The following is a 12,712-nucleotide window of genomic DNA, read 5'->3' on the forward strand; positions in this document are numbered from 1 at the left end:
AGAAGGGGTGGACAACTGACACAAAACGGAAACAAAAAGTATTTTTAGGCATATATGTCGTAAAAGGCTAGTAAGGACTTCCGGTAGCGGCCATGCAGAGCTAAGTCTCACGTTCGGCAGCTCTGGCTTGAAATGGACTTTTGGGCTCTTTTCAGGGCCCCCAACGGCATTTTCTCGACATTTCCCGGTGTGGGAAGAAGATTGTAATATTCCCCCGACAGTGTATGGCTTGGACCAGGAGCAGAGCGACTAAAAAACTGGTGGTGAACCCAAAGAAAGTGCGAGGGAAGAAGAGCAAGATGGCGGTGGGCGGAGACCAGGCAGCATGGATGCATTGGGCGCAGGGGCAGCAGGAGGTTATCCAGCACTGCTTCAGGGAGATCAAAGCGGACCTGCTAGAGCCGATGAAGGCTTCTATCAACAAGCTGCTGGAGACCCAGACGGCCCAGGGGGTGGCGATCCGTAAGGTCTGACAAAGAGATCTTAGGCCTTGCGGTAAAGGTGGAGGCGCACGAGGCGCTCCACAAGAAATGGCAGGAGCGGTTCGAGGAGATGGAGAATCGGCTGAGGCGGAAGAATTTGCGGATCCTGGGCCTCCCGGAGGGGCTGGTGGGGTCGGACGTGGGGGACTATGTGGTCACCATGTTAAACTCGCTGATGGGAGCGGGGTCCTTCCAGGGGCCCCTGGAGCTGGAAGGGGCCCATAGAGTGTTGGCGAGGAGGCCCAAGGCTAACGAGCCTCCGCGGGCGGTGCTGGTGCGGTTCCATCGGTTTGTCGATCGGGAGTGTGTGCTCAGGTGGGCCAAGAAAGAGAGGAGCAGCAGGTGGGAGAATGCGGAGGTTCGAATATATCAGGACTGGAGTGCGGAGGTGGCGAGGAAGAGGGCCGGGTACAACCGGGCGAAGGCGGTGCTGCACAGGAAGGGGGTGAAGTTTGGCATGCTGCAGCCGGCGCGACTGTGGGTCACCCACAAAGACCGGCACCATTATTTTGAGTCCCCGGAAGAGGCGTGGGCCTTTGTTCAGCCGAGAAGCTGGACACACACTGAGGGTCGGGATTGCTGTTGGTGTGTTACATGTTGAGGGGGGGTTCTTTGCTCTTGTTTCTTTTTGGTTCGGTGTGGGTGGTTAGGGTGGGTTGGGCACTGTTTTGGTTGGGTCTGTCGGGTGGGCTCTTGGAGGGGGGTAAGTAAATGGAGTAGGGGTGGATGGCCGGTCGGGGGGATGGGGCCCCGCGGGGGTGGTGGAGGCCCGGGTCTGGGGTGTGGGGACTGGGCCTGTAAAAGGAGCTGCGTCAGAGGTGGCGGGGCCGGGTAGGTGGAAAGCGCGGGCTTTTTCCCGCGCTGAAGGCTGGAGGGGGCGGGGCCGGGGCCGGGGTGGGGAAGCGAGGGTTGTTTCCCGTGCTTGGGAAGGAAGGGGGAGGCGGAGAGCCTGCTGATGGGTAATGGAGGAGGAGGGTATGTCCCACAATGGGAGGATTTGAAGGAGAGGCAGGAGTGGCCGGGGTCAGCAGGAGTCAGGTGACTTGCGGGAGTGCAATGGGGGCAGCAAAGCAGCTAAGGGGGGTCTTAGCTGGGGGGGTGGGGGTGGGGGGGTGGGTTGGGGGGGAACCGGGTTGCTGGTATGGTCAAGGGGGAGCTGCAGCGAGTAGAGGGGGTTGGGACTGGGGTCTGCCGCCGTGGGGAACGGGCCGGGCGTGGGGTGCGGGCGTGTGGCTGGCCGAGGAGGGTTATGGCTAGTCGGTGGGGGAAGGGGGCGGGTAGCCCCCTGATCCGGCTGATAACCTGGAATGTAAGGGGACTGAATGGGCCGGTTAGCGGGCCCGGGTGTTTGTGCACCTGAAGAGGCTGAAGGCGGATGTGGTCATGCTCCAGGAGACACACCTGAAGGTGGCAGACCACGTAAGATTGAGGAAGGGGTGGGTAGGTCAGGTGTTTCATTCGGGGCTGGATGCCAAAAATCGGGGGGTGGCGATCTTGGTGGGAAAGAGGGTGTCGTTCGAGGCGTCGAGCATTGTGACAGACAATGGCGGCAGGTACGTAATGGTTAGTGGTAAGCTGCAAGGGGAGAGGGTGGTGCTGGTCAACGTGTACGCCCCGAACTGGGACGATGCGGGTTTTATGCGGCGCATGTTGGGTCGGATCCCGGACTTGGAAGTGGGGGGCCTGATAATGGGGGGAGACTTTAACACGGTGCTGGATCCAGCACTGGATCACTCCAGGTCTAGGACGGGTAGGAGGCCGGCGGCGGCTAAAGTGCTGAGGGGATTTATGGACCAAATGGGAGGGGTGGACTTTGGAGATTTGCAAGGCCGGGGGCTAGGGAATTTTCATTCTTCTCACATGTCCAGAAGGCTTATTCCCGGATCGACATTTTTATTATGAGTAGGGCGCTGATAGCGAGAGTAGAGGATACCGAGTACTCAGCGATGCCATTTCGGATCACGCCCCGCATTGGGTAGACCAAGAGCTGGGGGAGGAGAGGGACCAGCGCCGTTGTGGCGCTTGGAGGTGGGGCTGTTGGCGGACGAGGAGTGAGCGGGTCCGAGGAAGCATAGAGTGATATCTGGAGGTCAACGATAACGGGGAGGTCCAAGTGGGGATGGTATGGGAGGCGCTGAAGGCCGTGATTAGGGGAAAACTGATATCCATTAGGGCCTACAAGGAGAGGAGAGAGCAGAGGGAGAGGGAGAGGCTGGTGGGGGAGATGGTGAGGGTAGACAGGAGGTATGCGGAGGTGCCTGAGGAGGGACTGTTGAGGGAGAGGCGTAGCCTACAGGCCGAATTCGACCTGTTGACCGCCAGGAAGGCGGAGGCGCAGTGGAGGAAGGCCCAGGGGGCGATTTATGAATATGGGGAAAGGCAAGTCGGATGCTGGCGCATCAGCTTCGGAAGCGGGACGTAGCTAGGGAGATCGGGGGAGTTAAGGATAGGGGAGGGAGTGTGGTGCGGAGTGGGGTTGGCATCAATGGGGTCTTCAGGGACTTTTATGAGGAACTGTATCGGTCCGAGCCCCCACTGGAGGAGGGAGGGATGGGCCGCTTTCTGGGCCAATTGAGGCTTCCGAAGGTGGAGGAGGGACTGGTGGCGGGATTGGGGGCCCCGATTGGGCTGGAGGAGCTGGCCAAAGGGATAGGGAGCATGCAGGCGAGGAAGGCACCGGGGCCGGACGGTTTCCCGGTCGAATTCTACAAAAAATATGTGGACCTGTTGGGCCCGTTGCTAGTTAGGACCTTCAATGAGGCAAGGGAGGGGGGGTGGCTTTGGGGGGGTGGCTTTGCCCCCGACGATGTCCCGGGCACTGATCTCCTTGATCCTGAAGTGGGACAAGGATCCCCTGCAGTGTGGGTCTTACAGGCTGATTTCATTGCTAAACGTAGATGCCAAGGTGCTGGCGAAGGTCTTAGCCACAAGGATTGAGGATTGTGTGCCGCAGGTCATCCATGAAGACCAGACGGGGTTCGTGAAGGGGAGGCAGTTGAACGCGAATGTGCGGAGGCTCCTGAACGTTATTATGATGCCGGAGGGAGAGGCGGAGATGGTGGCGGCGATGGACGCCGAGAAGGCCTTCGATAGGGTAGAGTGGGGGTACTTGAGGGAGGTGCTGAAGAGGTTCGGGTTTGGGGAGGGGTTAGGCTGTTGTACGAGGTCCCAATGGCGAGTGTGGCCACGAACAAGAGGAGGTCTGAGTACTTTCGGTTGCATCGAGGGACGAGGCAGGGGTGTCCCCTGTCCCCCCTGCTCTTCGCACTGGCGATTGAACCCCTGGCTATGGCACTGAGGGAGTCGAGGAACAGGAGGTGGTTGGTGCGGGGTGGGGAGGAGCATAGGGTGTCACTCTATGCGGACGACTTGCTGCTATATGTGGCGGACCCGGTGGGGGGAATGCCTGAGGTAATGAGGATCCTCAGGGAGTTCGGGGATTTCTCAGGGTACAAGCTCAACATAGGGAAGAGCGAATTGTTCGTGGTTGACCCAGGGGACCAGGAGAGGGGGATTGGCGAGCTCCCACTAAAAAGGGCAGAGAGGAGCTTCAGGTATTTGGGGGTCCAGGTGGCCAGGAGCTGGGGGGCCCTGCAGAGACTTAATTTCACAAGGGTAGTGGAGCAATTGGAGGAGGAGTTCAAGAGGTGGGACGCCTTGCCAATGTCCCTGGCGGGTAGGGTGCAGTCAGTTAAGATGACGGTGCTCCCAAGGTTTTTGTTCCTGTTCCAGTGCCTCCCCATTCTTATCCTGAAAGCCTTCTTTAGGCGGGTCAACAGGAGCATAACTGGGTTTGTGTGGGCGCGAGGGAATCCGAGGGTGAGAAGGGTGTACCTGGAGCGGAGTAGGGATGGGGGGGGGGGGGGGGGGTGCTGGCACTGCTGAACCTCTGTGGGTACTACTGGGCCGCCAATGTGGCGATGGTGCGCAAGTGGGTGATGGAGGGGGAGGGGGCTGCATGGAAGAGGCTGGAGACGGCGTCTTGTGAGGGTACGAGTCTGGAGGCGTTGGCAACGGCGCCGCTGCCGCTCCCTCCAATGAGGTATACCACGAGCCCGGTAGTGGCGGCTACCCTCAAAATCTGGGGGCAGTGGAGGCGGCACAGGAGGGAAGTGGGGGCCTCGGTGTGGACCCCAATACGGGGGAACCACCGGTTTGTCCCAGGGAGAATAGATGGAGGGTTTTTGGGGTGGCACAGGGCAGGGATAAGAAGGTTGGGGTACCTGTTTGTGGATGGGAAGTTCGCGAGCCTGGGTGAGCTGGAGGAGATGTATGGGCTCCCCCCCCCGGGGAATACCTTTAGGTATCTACAGGTAAGGGCGTTTGCCAGGCGGCAAGTGGTGGAATTCCCGCGGCTGCTGCCACCCACAGTACAGGACAGGGTACTCTCGGAGGGGTGGGTTGGAGAGGGGAAGATCTCGGCAACTTACCAGGTGATGCAGGAGGAAGAGGAGGCCACGGTGGTGGAGTTGAAATGTAAGTGGGAGGAGCAGTTGGGAGAGGAGATCGAGGAGGGGACGTGGGCAGATGCCCTTGGGAGGGTGAACTCTTCTTCTTCGTGCGCGAGGCTCAGCCTCATATAGTTTAAGGTGCTGCACAGGGCACACATGACCGGGACAAGGATGAGCCGGTTCTTTGGGGGGAGAGGACAGGTGTGTTAGGTGCTCAGGGAGCCCAGGAAATCACACCCATATGTTCTGGGCATGCCCAGCGCTGGAGGAATGTTGGAAGGGCGTAGCAAGGACGGTGTCGGGGGTGGTAGGATCCAGGGTCAAACCGGGCTGGGGAATGCAGGAGGAGAAAGAGGCCGGTATTCTGGCCTTTGCGACCCTGGTAGCCCGGCGAAGGATTCTTCTTCAGTGGAAGGATGCGAGGCCCCCAAGCGTGGAATCCTGGATCAACGATATGGCGGGGTTTATTAAATTGGAGAGGGTGAAATTTGCCTTAAGGGGATAGGTACAAGGGTTTTTCAGGCGGTGGCAACTGTTCTTGGACTTCCTGGCAGAACGGTAGACAATGGTCAGCAGCAGCAGCAACCCGGAGGGGGTGGGTGGGTTCTACTTTATTTTTGTTTGTTTCCGCTGGGGGATCTGAGGGGGTGTATATATTTGCTATGTTCACTTTGTGTTAATTCGGGGTGTTAATTTATTATTTATGTATGGGGGAGGGGGGCACGGGGTTGTTTTATTTTGTTCTGTATTTAATTCTATTGGGTTCCTTTTTCATTTTGTTGTTGATATTTTGTGAAAACCTCAATAAAATTTTTTTTTAAAGGCTGGTAAGAAGAGAAGTGGGGCGATTAGGGACCAAAAATAGGATTTACTCACTAACACAGGAGTATAGCTGTGGCATTCAACAAACACTTTCCATCTATCTTTACCAAGGAAGAAGATGTCCTATAGAAAGTAAGTCTTAAGAACTCAGATGCTACGCGGACCAACTGGCGGGTGTGTTCGCAGACATCTTGAACCTCTCCTTACTCTGTTCCGAGGTCCCCACCTGCTTCAAGACAACCACTATTATATCAGTGCCAAAGAAGGACCAGTAAGACGTCTTACAACACCGGGTTAAAGTCCAACAGGTTTGTTTCGATATCACTAGCTTACGGAGGGAGCGCTGCTCCTTCCTCAGATGAATGAAGAGGTATGTTCCAGAAACATATATATATATATAGACAAATTCAAAGATGCCAGACAATGCTTGGAATGCGAGCATTAGCAGGTGATTAAATCTTTACAGATCCAGAGATGGGGTAACCCCAGGTTAAAGAGGTGTGAATTGTACCAAGCCAGGACAGTTGGTAGGATTTCGCAGGCCAGATGGTGGGGAATGAATGTAATGCGACATGAATCCCAGGTCCCGGTTGAGGCCGCACTCATGTGTGCGGATCTTGGCTATAATAAATAAAAGAAGGACCAGGCTGCGTGCCTCAATGACTACCGACTAGTGGCCCTGATATCTATATCGTGCTTCGAGAGGTTAGTCATGAGACACATCACCTCCAGCCTTCCAGATTGCCTTGATCCACTGCAATTGGCTTACTGCCACAACCAGTCCTCAGCAGAAGCTATCTCTCTGGCCCTACACTCATCCCTGGAGCATCTTGACAACAGGACTCCTACGTCGGACTTCAATTCTTTGACCACAGCTCTGCCTTCAACACTATAATCCCAGCCAAGCTCATGTCCAAACTCCAAAACCTAGGACTCGGCTTCTCCCTCTGCAACTGGATCCTCTACTTCCTGACCCACAGACTGCAATCCATAAGGATAAACAACACATCCTCCTCGATTGACCTCAATACCAGGGCCCTCTGTTGTTCTGTTTACTTGCTATGAATATAGCAGTTAATAAGGTCGCCTTTCTTAATCCTAATTATGAGTATGCTTTCAGAGTCGCCAGGTATCTCTCGATACCGCCACAAGGTTCAACCCGAATACCGATAAAAGAGCCAATACACCAGTTAGTTAGTTCAAAGTCAATGGTATTTATTTACACAGTATGATTTACTCATGCGTAATAATACTACAAGCTAAACTATCTCTATCGCTAACACCTATACTCAACTTCGGGTGCCCACTTAGGTTAGAGGAACAATGGCCGTTGTTCGGACCTGAGGCTGTTGGGTTTGAAGAGGTAACAGGAGTACAGCTAAGGTCGTCCGTCTGGTAGCGAGTGTTGACCTTGAACTTACTTGCTTCTGGTGATGCTGGTGGAGGGGTGTGAGGAACGTGTGTGTTTTTGTCCTTTTTACTGTAATGTCCCGTCCTTGTAAGAGTAGGGTCCATCGTGCTGCGCACATTTGTCTGACTGTGCGGTCCTTTAGTCTACCGTCTAGTAGAAGTTGGGTTGGGGTGTGCTCTGTTAAAATGGTGACGGGGTTAAGTCCTGTTATGTAGGCGAAGTATTGAACATCCCAAAAAACTGCGAGCAGGTGCCTTTTGCAGGCAGAAATTCCTTGCTCAACTGGGTCGAGAACTCGTGAGGCATATGCTATGGGGCCTAAACGATCGTGTCTTTCCTGGAGGAGCACGGCTGAAAGGGTTCGGTCGGTGGTTGCAACCTCAATTGCATATGGGGAGAGTGGGTCTGGGACCTGTATTGCGGGAGCTGTGCTGAGGGCTCGTTTTAATGCATCCACGGCATCCGTGTGCTGTGGAAGCCATTCCCAAGGGGCTTGCTTTTTTAGGAGTTCGGAAAGAGGGGCTGCCTTTGTGGCAAAACCGTCGATGTGGTTCCTGCAGTAGCCAACCAGTCCTAGAAATGACCGGAGGGCTGTGACATTATGGGGCAAGGGTAGTTCGACAATGGAGTTGATGCGTTTCTGCTCGATCTCGCGTTTGCCATGGGTGATTACTGTGCCTAAATAAATTACTTTTTCTTGTAGAATCTGGGCCTTTTTGGGGTTTACCTTACATCCAATTTCATGAAGGAGTCCTAATAATTCGGTGAGAAGCGAAATGTGCTCTCCCTTAGTGTCCGTCTGTAAAAGCAAGTTGTCTACATACTGGGCAAGGCAATCTGGTCGAGAAAATTTTGCTAATCCATTTGCCAATTATCTGTGGAAAATGGAGGGGGAGTTGTGGAAGCCTTGTGGTAGGCACGTCCACGTGTATTGCTGTCCCCGGAAGGTGAAAGCAAATTTATATTGGCACGCTTTATCCAATGGAATGGACCAAAAGCCGTTGCTGATGTCCAAAACCAAATTTTTATTTTACTGGAGTCCCTGTTTTAACATTGTCTCAGGACTCGTCACGACGGTGGGGGCTGCTACTGGGGTTACTTTGTTTAATTCCCTATAATCGATGGTCAGTCGCCATGAGCCATCGGGTTTCCTGACGGGCCAAATTGGAGCTTTGTTCGTTGAGGCTACTGAATGGAGTACGCCTTGGTCAAGCAAACTCTGAATGACCTTTGCGATTTCTCCCTCTGCTTGTTGGGGAAAACCATACTGTTTTGGGAGTTTGGGGTCGGGTCCTGTAATGTTGACTAAACCTGCTATCTTGCCGCAGTCGTGCTTGTGCTGGGCAAAAGAAGCTTTGTGTCTCTGCAAAATGTCTCTAACGTCTTTGTCCTGACTAATGGCTCGTGGATCGAACCAGAAGTCTCCTACTGCGCTAATCCTGTGTGCGTAATCTCCAACTGTGAGCGTGGCGGGGGCTCGTGCTGCCTTTGCCATTCTCCACACACATTTGTTTACGGGGTCGAACGAAAGATTGTGGGAGCTCATAAAGTCTATCCCAAAAATGTGTTTGGCTGTCTGGGGTCAATCTATGAGAACGACGGGGTGTTTGGTTTTAATGTTTCCTATCTGAATCGCTACAGGGGCTGTGATGTGTCCCTGCTGCAAGTGTCCTGTGAAACCGCTGAGGGTAATGGTGCCTGTGGTGGGCCTGACCCACCCTTGAGGCGGTCAACCAGAATTCGTCGCCCACCTCAGAGACTTAATTTGTGAACTTTGTGCACTAATGGACTCTCTGGTCTGTTCTGTTCTTCCGTTTAATCGTTCAAGTGGTTTGTATATAGTGTTCATCTCGTTATTTGTGTGACACACTGTTTTTTCTGCACCAGGCACCTTCTCATGTAAATAGCTTAGTTTTATGTACATAGTACATATGTACATATGTACATTTCTTTGTTTGTTCTTTGTTAGTCCTGTAAATATTTCACACACACGTAGTCAGGAATATTCACCACACACTATTCATTGTCACGCAGGCACATTTTTTATATAAAAGGGGGGATGTCATAATATACACCAGTATATCATGGTGCAGACACACACTGATGGACACACAGTCGGACCAATCAACACACACAACACCGCAGCCAATCACCAGTGAGAGCACACGCACTATAAAGACAGGGGGAATCAGAGTTCCCGCTCATTCGAGTAGCAGCTAGCTAGGAGCAAAGCTCACAGCCTGCAACACAGACATTCACCATGTGCTGAGTGCATCAACTGGTTAGGACAAGGCAAAGGTCTTTAGTTGAAGCTAGTATCGTATTTACCCACAGTTCAAGTGTGTTTAAATAGTTAACCTTTTAATAAAACAGTGTTGCACTACTTCAAGTGTTGGTGACCTGTGTGTGATCCAGAACACCCAACACATCATCCTTCACTATTCTTCTCTCTGTCTTTAATCTCGCTGTCTTCTCTCTGTCTTCAATCTCTGTGCCTCGTAATTGTGCCAAGCAGGACACGATTGCCATCGGCTTACGAGCTTTCCCTAAGCTTTTCTTATGAATCTCGGTCAGGTTCTCCCACCAAGTATGTCCTATACCTCTGGGACCTGTTTCGTCGTTTGCACAAAATTCGCTCCAAAGGGGCCATCCTTTCCCTTTTAGGTATTTCCAAATTTCCTCTTCCCATATGGGACACTGCCCTGCTCTATTGGTCGCTGCGACCTCGAATTCCTGGGGGTTCATAAGGCCTTCCATTGCCTTCATTGCAATCTCTACTGTTACCTATGGGTTTCTACCGAATTTGGAACCGGGGGGAATAAAGCGGTGATGTAAACACGGGTACAGCTTACGCTATTTTCCGGTCTGCAAAATACCCGACAGTTTTACGCAACAAAATCTATCGAGTTTACCTTATAGTACGCATGCAAATAATACACTTCCGAATCTTTGAGGTTTGATCGATATTGGTCTTACGCTTGTGGTTTTTCTTTTTCCAATTGGATTTCTAATTCAAATTTGGGTTCTCTCAGAGTGACAAAGCCACTTCTAGGTCGAGTCCCACCAGAGTCACCAGTAATGTTGCTCCGTTTACTTGCTATAAATATAGTAGTTAATAAGGTTGCCTTTCTTAATCCTAATTATGAGTATGCTTTCAGAGTCGCCAGGTATCTCTCGATACCGCCATAAGGTTCAACCCGAATACCGATCAAAGAGCCAATACACCACTTAGTTAGTTCAAAGTCAATGGTATTTATTTACACACAGTATGATTTACTCATGCACAATAATACTACAAGCTAAACTATCTCTATCGTTAACACCTATACTTAACTTCGGGTGCCCACTTAGGTCAGAGGAACAATGGCCGTTGTTCAGATCTGAGGCTGTTGGGTTTGAAGAGGTAACAGGAGTACAGCTAAAGTTGTCCGTCTGGTAGCGAGCGTTGACCTTGAACTTATTTGCTTCTGGTGATGCTGGTGGAAGGGTCTCTCCGCTTGAGAGCCAAATCCAAGAGACTGAACCTTTGGCGGGGTTCCTTATTATACTTGATGGGGCTTTGCGCGCTTTTAGGCGGGCCTTAAACTTGGTCCCAATTAATTGGACAGCTTCTTGATCATTGTCATTGATCTAAACCAATAATGGGGCGGGTACCTTGATGGCTGGGCGTGTCCTAGGTGGCCGTTGGCCTTGCTTTGTTTGTGTCTTTTGGTTTGGGTAGTGGCGCCGGAATGTCTGAGACAGTATCGGCCACCTGAGCATTAGTCCTTTGTTCCCGGAGATGGGCCATCAATATGTAAATCAACCCAGAGTTTCGATTCCGTCTGCAAACTGCCTTCCAAATATACATTCAGGCTCTGTGCCGGGTTGTTGCTTTGCATTCTTCATATTTCCCTATAGGCTCTGCGAGTGTCCATTTTATACACTGAAAGTGGCCATCCCAGATGGCTACACCTCCAAGGCTGCGTACGTGGCCCCCTTCTACTATACTCTCTATATCACTGTGTGACAAAATACGGCTCCAAGTCCATCTATAAATTTGCTGATAACACGACTGTGGTGAGTTGGATCACAAACCATAATAAATCAGAGTACTGGAGGGAGATAGAGAACCTGGTGGCGTGGTGTAACAACAGCAATCTGTCTCTCAATGTCAGCAAAACTAAGGAGCTGGTCATTCACTTCAGGGAGCAAAAAGTTCATACACACCACTGTCTGTATCAATGGTGCCGAGGTGGAGATGATTGACAGCTTCAAATTCCTAGGTATAAACATCGCAAACAATCTGACCTGGTCCATCGATGTCATCACAGCTTGATATGAAAATTGCTCAGCCCAACACCATAAGAAACTACAGAGAGCTGTGAACACAGCCCAGTCCACCATGTGAGCCCACCTCCCATCCGCTGACTCTGTCTACACCTCCCGCTGCCTTGGGGAAATGGGCAGCATAATCAAAGAGCCCTCCCACCTGGGTGATTCTCTCTTTCAACCTCTTCCATCGGGCAGATGATACAAAAGTTTGAGAACACACACCAATAGATTCAAAAACAGCTTATTCGCTGCTGTTACCAGACTCCTGAATGGCCCACTCATGGACTGAACTGATCTTTCTACGCATCTTCTCTACAGTTGCAGCATTATATTCCGTAAGCTGCACCCAATGTCTATGTTTATGTACTTACATTCTGTATTCATAGTATGTTCAATGTATTCATGTATGGTGCGATCTGCCTGGACTGGACGCAGAACAATACTTTTCACTGTACCTCGGTACACGTGACTATGAATCTAAATCTAAATTTTCTACACATATACACACACCAGCTGAGGTACCATAACGGCTGAGGTTATTCATGAAGGCCCTGCCTTTTTAACCTTGCCCCTCGCCTGATATGTGGTGATACTCAGGTTAAAAACTGCCAGTCAGCTCTCCTCCTCAAAGGGGAAAGCAGCCTATGGTCATCTGGGGCTGTGGCGACTTGACTTTTTTTTTACACACCAGAACCACAACTAGCCACCCAACCCAAGCAGAACGAATGGTGCCCTCCACCTTCATACACTGTTGAAATACTGTAGAAGGGAAGTTGACTACACAGCATAGACTCTTAAAGATACACAACAATGAGGAAGATAGTGATAGCCTTCCAGACAGACTGCTGGAATGGGCATGTAGACACATGGCAATATAGAGAAGTATTTATATATTTTGGTAGGTGCAGAGGCAATATAAGCTAAAGGGTGCAATTCTAAAGGAGGTGGATGAACTCTGGGTATATATTCATAAATCGTTGACGGTAGGGCAGATTGAGAAAGCATTTATAAAAAACATGCAGGGCACTGGGCTTTATAGGCATGGAGTACCAAAGCAAGGAGATTATGACCAACCTGGTTCAATCTCAACTGGAATATTTTGTGTTACTCTGGCTATCACACTTTTACGAAGATATTAGAGGGTGCAGAGGCCCATCACTTGGGACTCATGGAACTTGATTAATAAAAGCCGGCCCGATGCACATACCCTTGTTGATTGTACAGTGTATAAA

This window comes from Scyliorhinus torazame, chromosome 4 (assembly GCF_047496885.1).
Source record: "Scyliorhinus torazame isolate Kashiwa2021f chromosome 4, sScyTor2.1, whole genome shotgun sequence".
NCBI lineage: Eukaryota > Metazoa > Chordata > Chondrichthyes > Carcharhiniformes > Scyliorhinidae > Scyliorhinus > Scyliorhinus torazame.